The following is an 8,271-nucleotide window of genomic DNA, read 5'->3' as shown; positions in this document are numbered from 1 at the left end:
TTGAGTTTTTTTTTAAGAAGAACCACTTCCAAAGTCATTCACAAATACACCTTAGACCTACCTCACCATAGGCAACTTAGACCTACTCAACATACGTAGGGACTAGAGCTGTACATAGCCCTTGTTGTATAGTGTTCCATTCACATCTCTCTCATACCTGTAGTTTTTTTATTGAAACAAGGTATTCTTTCTAAATTATAATTTACCAATAAGACATGATCATGGAGCAGAAGAGAGATTTGAGTGTTACACAAAGAGAGCATGATTGATCTGCATTCAAAACATTGAACAAGAACTGTTGTGTGCCCATGCAACTCCATATATGTTGGGTCTCTATTATGAATATTTCAAAGGAGTTTTTAGACAAATATTAGAGACAATAAAATTAAAAAGTTTATTGTGTAATCTTCCATGAGTATGTATTCCAAACTTGAATTATTTTTTAAACAACCATGCTGCTTAAAATCTTGTTTATCTACAAGACATTCACATTCAACAAAAAGATTTTATTGTTACATGATAGAATGTGATTCATTTGTGTCATATAGAAAAATCAATGTGTTAGTTTTCATAATTTTCAAGCTAATTAATTTAAAAGTTGTCAAGAAAACAACTTAAAGTTTGTTTCAACAATATAAAGGTAAAATTCAAACAGCCAAAACTCAAAATTCAAATACTCTATGATTTCACCATTTTGTACATGGGAATAATGGAGGTGAAACACAATAAACTTATACCATAAGAATTCAAATGAAAATAATCTATGGAACAGGCCCCTCGTTAAGAGCCATTGGTCACAACTAGCTACATTTTACACCTTTATATATTGCTCATCTTCCGTCCTGTAGATTTTAAACCTAGATGCTTTATGGATATTGCTTTGCAATGGCTCATCTAGCACTTTTGTGGATTTTAAACCCAAATATCTTCGGAACATAACTTTGCACTAGCTTTGATGGCTTTACATGTCCATATGTCATCAAAAAAAGATGTGGAAATGTTGTTCCAAAATATGCCCCATCAGTATCTATCTTAGTTGAGGAAATTATATGGGCATATAACACCATTAGTGATGCATATTTGTATCTCAAAGTACTATTTTTCTCTCAAAAGGAAAACTGTTAAAATACCTCCAAATTACATATTTAGCCAAAAAAATGAAAATTTTATATATGAAATTAAATGAAAACCCTAACATATAGAAATGACCATTTACTCATGCTATAAATGTATGACTTTTTAAAGAAAAAAATTTATGCAAACATGCTTTATTAAGGATACTGCCTTGATATTTGGACCTTGGATAGTAAACATCTCCACATTTTGGATAGTAAATTTTCACTATGCTTGTCTGTGGAAGATCTGACTGGCCCACTGGGAGACATGGCTGACCTGAATAGTAAACTCTTGGGCACCTTCCAGAATCAGTATTCTTGTACTTCTCTAGCTGCACATGTAATATCAAGAGCAACAAAAGGATCATATGAAACTAGCACAAGCACCTAAATCATATTTAGGTTCAACTAATTTATGATCACATCATATCATAGCATTCATCCCCTTGCTTGTTAAAATATAACATACATGGATCAAACCATAAAGCATTTCAGTAGTAGACTCCACCAACTCATTCTATTCCTTGGTTAATATATCATGTATAAGCAAAAAATATAGAAGATTTTAGTCATTTTTTATTTTGATACTTAAAATTAAACAAATACAAAAGGAGGTGTTGCATATCATTCATATAACTTATTTCATGTAATGACTTTCCCAAAATGCAATGAATGGACTTCATAGAAACATCATGAAAAATAAATGGTATTAAGATTTACTATAATGAAGGAAGATTTAATAAGTTACCCAGCTCCTACAATGTTGATGAATATTTGGAGTTGTATCACCTTGATTGGGATGATCAACAAAATGTGCCAAAAGCTCCAAATAGAAAGCAAGCATCAGTAAGCTCCAAATTGAGTCCTAGTATGCACCTTTTTGATGGAATCAGTAAACACCAAACTTGCATATGGATGCACATCTTAAGATGTCGAATAAGATTTTATATATATAATTGATCAACAATTAAGATAAATGATAATTTTTGAGATTTTAAATTGATTTGAAACATCTAATAATATTTTGTATGTGCTTGTGCAAGCTAGATGGTGGGAAGGGGATACTTAATCAGGGCAAGCCTAAGAAGAAATAGGCCCATAATAATGCACAGAGAAACTATGCAGCTTCAGTTAGACTCTAGACAATGATGTGCATGGAACCAATAATTTAAATTAGTTCTTCTTAGTGGTCATATTTGGAGTTTTATCAACATCTGTAGATATTTCAAGGTTTCCAAGAGGTGACAATGTGTGTCTGAGGTGCTTCTTGAAGGTAATAATTTAGCACAATCAAATAGACTTTTTACTTCATCATTTTTAAAGTTGCCTACATTGCCTACACTATTAGCCTATGCCTAAAAGAAAATTAAGTGTTGAACTAGTCTTAGATGGGGGTAACCACTATCTAATGAATGCCAAAAGAGCCATGGTTAAATGCCACAATCAATTTCATGTTAACTGGTGGCAGAAGTGACAATTTATATATGTCATTGCCTATATGCTACTCTTTTCCAAACCTATTGACCCTTCACCAAATAGAGATATTTTTTGTACAAGTGGGTTCTTGCAAAGTAAACTTTATTAGTTGTAGTGGTTATTTACTTCAAAAGTGACTTGATATGCCCAACTAGTCATATAGGTAGAAATTTGCAACTCTTCCTCATGATTTCTCTCAAACTCCCCTTGTCTCACTGCTGGTCTACTGGCCTTTCCCAGACTTTTTGATCCTTCACCAAAAATAGATCTTTCTTGTAGAAATGGATTCTTATAGAGTAAACTTTATTAGTTCTAGTGGTTATTTGTAATGCTTGATTTATTCTTTATCTATCTATCTAGCTTTACATGTTCTTTTTTTATTGTAGTAATATGCCCACATGCTTGCACATGCAAAATCATTCTTGTTTTCTTTCAGGTCCCATTTTTTTGCTAGTTATAAGTTGATTTTGTTATCAAAATACATGGTACCTTAAAGAAAGAGTGATATTACATTTACCATATGGAAAAATGTGAGCATCATCCCATTGCTTGAAGTCTCCAAACAAGAGATGTGGACATTGTTAACAACTAAATAGCTATATATATTAATATATATGATTTTCCCCTTATTGATTAAAAAATGGTTTGTGTATGGTTATGGACTACATGCACTCATTTATGGTATTAATACGAGTAGGGAGACTTTTGAATGGGTTAACTTGAAGGATCCAAATGTTGAAAAAGCTGAAGTTTTTGGACTGTCTAGTTGGGTTTTCCATTGTTTTATCATTGATCATGTTTAGACATAAGGTGTTAATTAGTGCCTAAGAAAATTTACATGGTTAGGCTAAAAGGTATTAAGTAGTGATTCGGCTCAAGATTTCCCTCTCTACTGTGAAGCACTGTTATATTTTGGTTTAAGAAGAATTAATATAGACATCATAAGGTGCAAAATGATTTCCATGTTATCTCTACTGGGCGATGTTATTTGCATATATGTAGCAAATGGGAAATCAATACCTTGCACAACATACTATACCATACAATATCACTTCACTGCCATATTAAAACAAGCTACCATAGAGTAACCAAAGCTTTTACAACCTAAGCTTTATCATCTCTAGGGCACATAGTCCACAAGTTAAAGATTGTCTAGGTTTCCTCTTTTATTCTTGTTTCTCTTTATTCCATAAATGTTTTTGTAGTCTACTTTTCCTTCCTCTATCCATGGGTTCCTTCCAAGCATTTTATCAATGATAGCATGCATTTCTAATTGTGCCTATGTACTGTGACTAACATTCTTCAATTTTTATTAGATGCTATATTTATTATCATTTCATTCAAGTTGCATTTGTTGTAGATAGTCATTTTATCAAAGTGTGCACCATTCAATCCCAATTAATTATTGTGTTGAGTTCAAATATTTTGCATCCAATCTTTAAAGGGTGGCATAATAGTTGCTTTAAAAAAAATCTGATTTTGTCTTTACATTGATGATTAATATTACATCTTGCCTATAAATAATAGATTTGCAAAGATTTTTTAAAACCATTCTCCCATATGCTCCTAGAATAACATGAGTACTATAGTAAGCCGATAACATCTTCTAAATTGCTTCCATGCAAATATTCTTACAAGGTTGAATGGTTTACTTCTGGTGCATGTGATTATTTTTAGTACTTCTTTTATATGAGTGAGTTTTACATTGTAGGCCCCTCTAGAAAAGAAAAATATTTCATGTCGGGACTTACATATTCGTCTGAAGAAGTCATTATGCTTGTAGCGAAACAAATTTCCATTAAATGCAAGGTTGTACTTGGTTCTCAGAAGAAGTATTTTCTTGTGACTCCAAATCTTCTAATTTCCTTTTTTAGTAGTCTTTTCTACTATCTTATGCAACAACAATATTGTTTTCATATCTAGTGTTACAGGGTTGCATTCTCAAAAATGTTAGATGAGGTAGTCGTGCTACTTATGTTAGAGAATAGAAGAGAGGCACAAGCTCAATCCTTGCAAATAAGTTGTTTTGACACAATAATAAGTCCTTTCTAAGGTTTAAGTGTCCTCAGATTGGATGGTACATTAATTTTGAACTGCAAGCTGGTATTTTATTCTTTTGTATTGAAGATCAGCTTAGAATTGTTCTCTCAATACTGATTCATATCTTTTTGGGGATTTATGTCTGCTTTGGGTGGTTCATATTCTATAAATTTATTTGAACCACAAGCCAGAGTTGAATGCTAAGGCTTATTCAAAAATCTTAAACATTTGAATTTAAATTGAATGATCATCTTAGAGTTGTGTTGCTAATATGAACCTATAGCACTTGGCTATTCTTAGTTTGCTAGTTCAGTTTGAATCTTTTGTTTATGTTTGAATTCAAGGCTTGCCCCTTTCATTTACCACTCTTAATTTACTTTTATCCTTCCTTTATGCTTACTTTTGTTCATTTTCATTATCTATTTTATTTTCACTCTCTCTTTCCACATTCACTTATATTCTCAGCCTTGCTATTTCTCTAGTTGCCCTATTCTTATCCATTCTTCCTTTTGTGCTACTCTATCTTTTACTCCCTACATTGCCCTACATTGCTCTAGATTTGTTTTACTTGCTTTGTACCGAGTTAATATTTTCTTTAAGGTAAGCTTATATTTTGCATTAATAAGATGTGATTCATTGCAGGGACTTACATTCAAGGAAATGATGATATCTAGGCTAAAGGCAACCCATTTGGCACTGAAAGCTCTGGGGCTACCAAATGCCCTAGATGAATATTTGAATGTGTAACCTAAGCTCACTTTGGCTTCAGCTAAAGATGACAACACTGCATCTTCTTAGATGATCTTCTCATGCATCTGCTAGTTGCATTTTTTCTATCAATGTATAGGGCTAATAACATACTAGGATGTATTAGACATGTGAAACTTTTCAATCTATGGCTTTGTTATGCATCTTGAATACGATATCTCACTCTGGTCTGATATGCATCTTTCTAATGTTAATAAGCATAAATGGTACATCTACATTTCTCCCATGCTTGAAAAATGATGAATATTGTCTACAGTTTATTTATAAAAAATAGTGTTCAAGAGGAAGAGTTTAAATGCATCACAACTGGGGTTTAATATTGTAAGCTATTTGTCTTTAGTTTTAAGATGAAATAGAAATAAATTTTTTGGGACTTTATTAATTTTGTTCATCCTTTTCCTCTGTTGTCTCCAAGATGTTGTTTTAGTTTTCACTTCATGGCTTTCAGAAGTGTCATCGTAAAGGTTTTCATTGGTTAATTCCCTCTTTTGATTACTTAAGTCTTGAAATTGAACAGTGCACACTGGTTGGTGTGTAGTGTTCAATTTCTTAACTATGTTATATGCATTCCCTTGATCACACTTGTTTATGTATTTCATTAAACTACATATTATGGTTGATTATTTGATTATGTGCAAATGAATACTTGAAATTAATGGCTATTTTTAGTTGTATGCTTGATATCAAGGTCTTTTTTGTTAATTGTCTAAATGTCAAATATATTTATCTAAAGAATGATTTTGATTGTATGCTAGTTATCATATGCTAGATTTGATTATGATGTACTTTTATATAGCAATCATATTTTGCAGTTAGATAGATTTGAGTCATCTTCTCCACATTCATCTTTACAAGTTGAACCTGCCCAATCAGAGGTATTTAAGCACTCCCTTACTTGGAAGGAGGATACTGTAAAATATAAATGAAGATAGCAAAAGATTTAGCTTAAGATTAATTTTCTGTTCAATTGATAATTCGAATTGGTCTAGCTAGTATTTTATAGGAGAGTTCTTTATTTGTTCTTTACTATTGAAACTATGATTATCATGAATTCCAAGCATGGACATGGTCATTTTACTATTTTCCAGTTTGCTTCATGAACTGCAAATTTTATTGGCATAAATTTATAGAATTATGTAAGGATGTTGCATTATAGATTCGCACTGTAGACAAAATTTTGTTTTTAGTTTCGTACTTGGGAGTCTAGTCATCGACTAAAATTTTAGACATGGAGTCACATTTGTACCAATCTATCTCATCCATCTTGGGAAGGGAAGAATGACATAATACTAAAAGATATTTATGCAGATTTTTTAGTACAGTGAGATAGAGATCTTACGGTTTTCCAATTTGCTTCATGAACTTCAAATTTTATTGACTTAAATTTATAAAATTAGGTGAGGATGCTACATTATAGATTGACCATGTAGACAAAATTGTCTTTAGATCCATGTTTGGGAGTCTAGTCTTCAAGGAAAAGCTTAGACATGAAGTCACATCTTTAACAATCTATATGATCCAACTTGGAAAGTGAAGAATGAAAAAATACTAAGGATATTTATGAAAAATTTCATAGAACAATAAAAAAGAGATCTTTCTTATAACTATTGTTATAAATATTTTAATAAAATTTGGTTATCTCTTTTCTATATAAATGTTATGCCCTATTCATTTTTAGTAAACTTCAAAAGTAGTTGTTCGAGTGTTGAAGTTCTTGTGGGATAAATGCATAATTTTCATAGAGTGGTGTTTAGTTTAGGATACTTTTCTTCTTCAACTTGTGTATTGTATTGTACTATACTTTGAAAACCAACTGTCATGAATATGAAATTCCTTTGTTACTTTGATTATATAATATATCATTATTCATAGTTGAAAAAATTTCTGTCAACTTTGGCAATATCAAGAGTGCATAATATGGCATGTTACACTTAATAGTTCTACTTTTTCTTACCTTCTTGGATGCTTTCATTTCAAAGAATACATGTCCATGTTATATGTGTATGCTCTTCTTTGTTCCATGTTGTATTAAGCAATTGTTTATTATCCAAGCCATTTAATTTGCAACCTTTTAAATCTCTGCATAGATAAAGTTGGAGCATGAGAATTTTTCTTCTCAAAGGTGTCTGTTGCAAATTAAATGACTTTAACAATAAAAAATTGCTTGATACAACATAAAAAAAAATTGACCAATTCTTGATAGTTTTCTACAAAGAATTGGTCAAAATTTCTACTAGTTATTAAAAAAAATTGACCAAACATTGGTGGAAATTTTGACCAATTATTGATAGTTTTCTACCAATACTTGGTTAAAATTTTCACCAATTATTTTAAAAAAAATTTAACCAAACATGGGAGGAAATTTTGAGCAATTCTTGATAGTTTTCTACCAAGAATTGGTTGAAATTTCCACCAATTCTTAAAAAAATTTGACCAAACATTGGTAAAAATTTTGACCAACAATGACAAATCAAAGCTATAAAAAATTAAAAAATTTTGATGAATGTATTGGTCAAAATTTCAACGAGAAAAATTACCACGAACTGCTTGGTCAAAATTTTGACCAACCTAAGTTGAAATTTTGACCAAAATTCGTCAAAATTTCAGTTCAAATTTACTAGTGTGCTAGCTGCATTAGTCAAACCAAAAGGCAACCATTCATACAAACCATCTTTTATTTTGAAAGAAACCTTCCATTCATCAGCTTCTCTGATTTTGATCTAATGATAGACACTCTCTAAATAAATCTTGGTAAAATACTTTGCTCCACTCAAAAAATCCATTATGTCATCTATCCCCAACATAGTTAATAGCTCTGGAATTAGTACATATTCTCCATTCTTCTTAGGTGCTAATACAATAGGTACACACA

At 31.3% G+C, this 8,271-nt stretch overlaps 1 pseudogene; it reads right to left on the bottom strand.

Moving 5' to 3' along the window:
• Window positions 1-866: 866 nt before the first annotated feature.
• LOC149552038 (casein kinase II subunit beta-1-like) overlaps window positions 867-8,271 on the bottom strand; it is a 98,315-nt pseudogene continuing 90,910 nt past the window's right edge.

Source organism: Cupressus sempervirens, chromosome 6, assembly GCF_028749045.1.
Source record: "Cupressus sempervirens isolate cs-2001-9-10 chromosome 6, ASM2874904v1, whole genome shotgun sequence".
In the NCBI taxonomy this organism is placed as follows: Eukaryota; Viridiplantae; Streptophyta; class Pinopsida; order Cupressales; family Cupressaceae; genus Cupressus; species Cupressus sempervirens.
The sequence above is the reverse complement of the archived record's forward strand: the minus strand, read 5'-3'. Positions and strand labels throughout refer to the sequence as shown.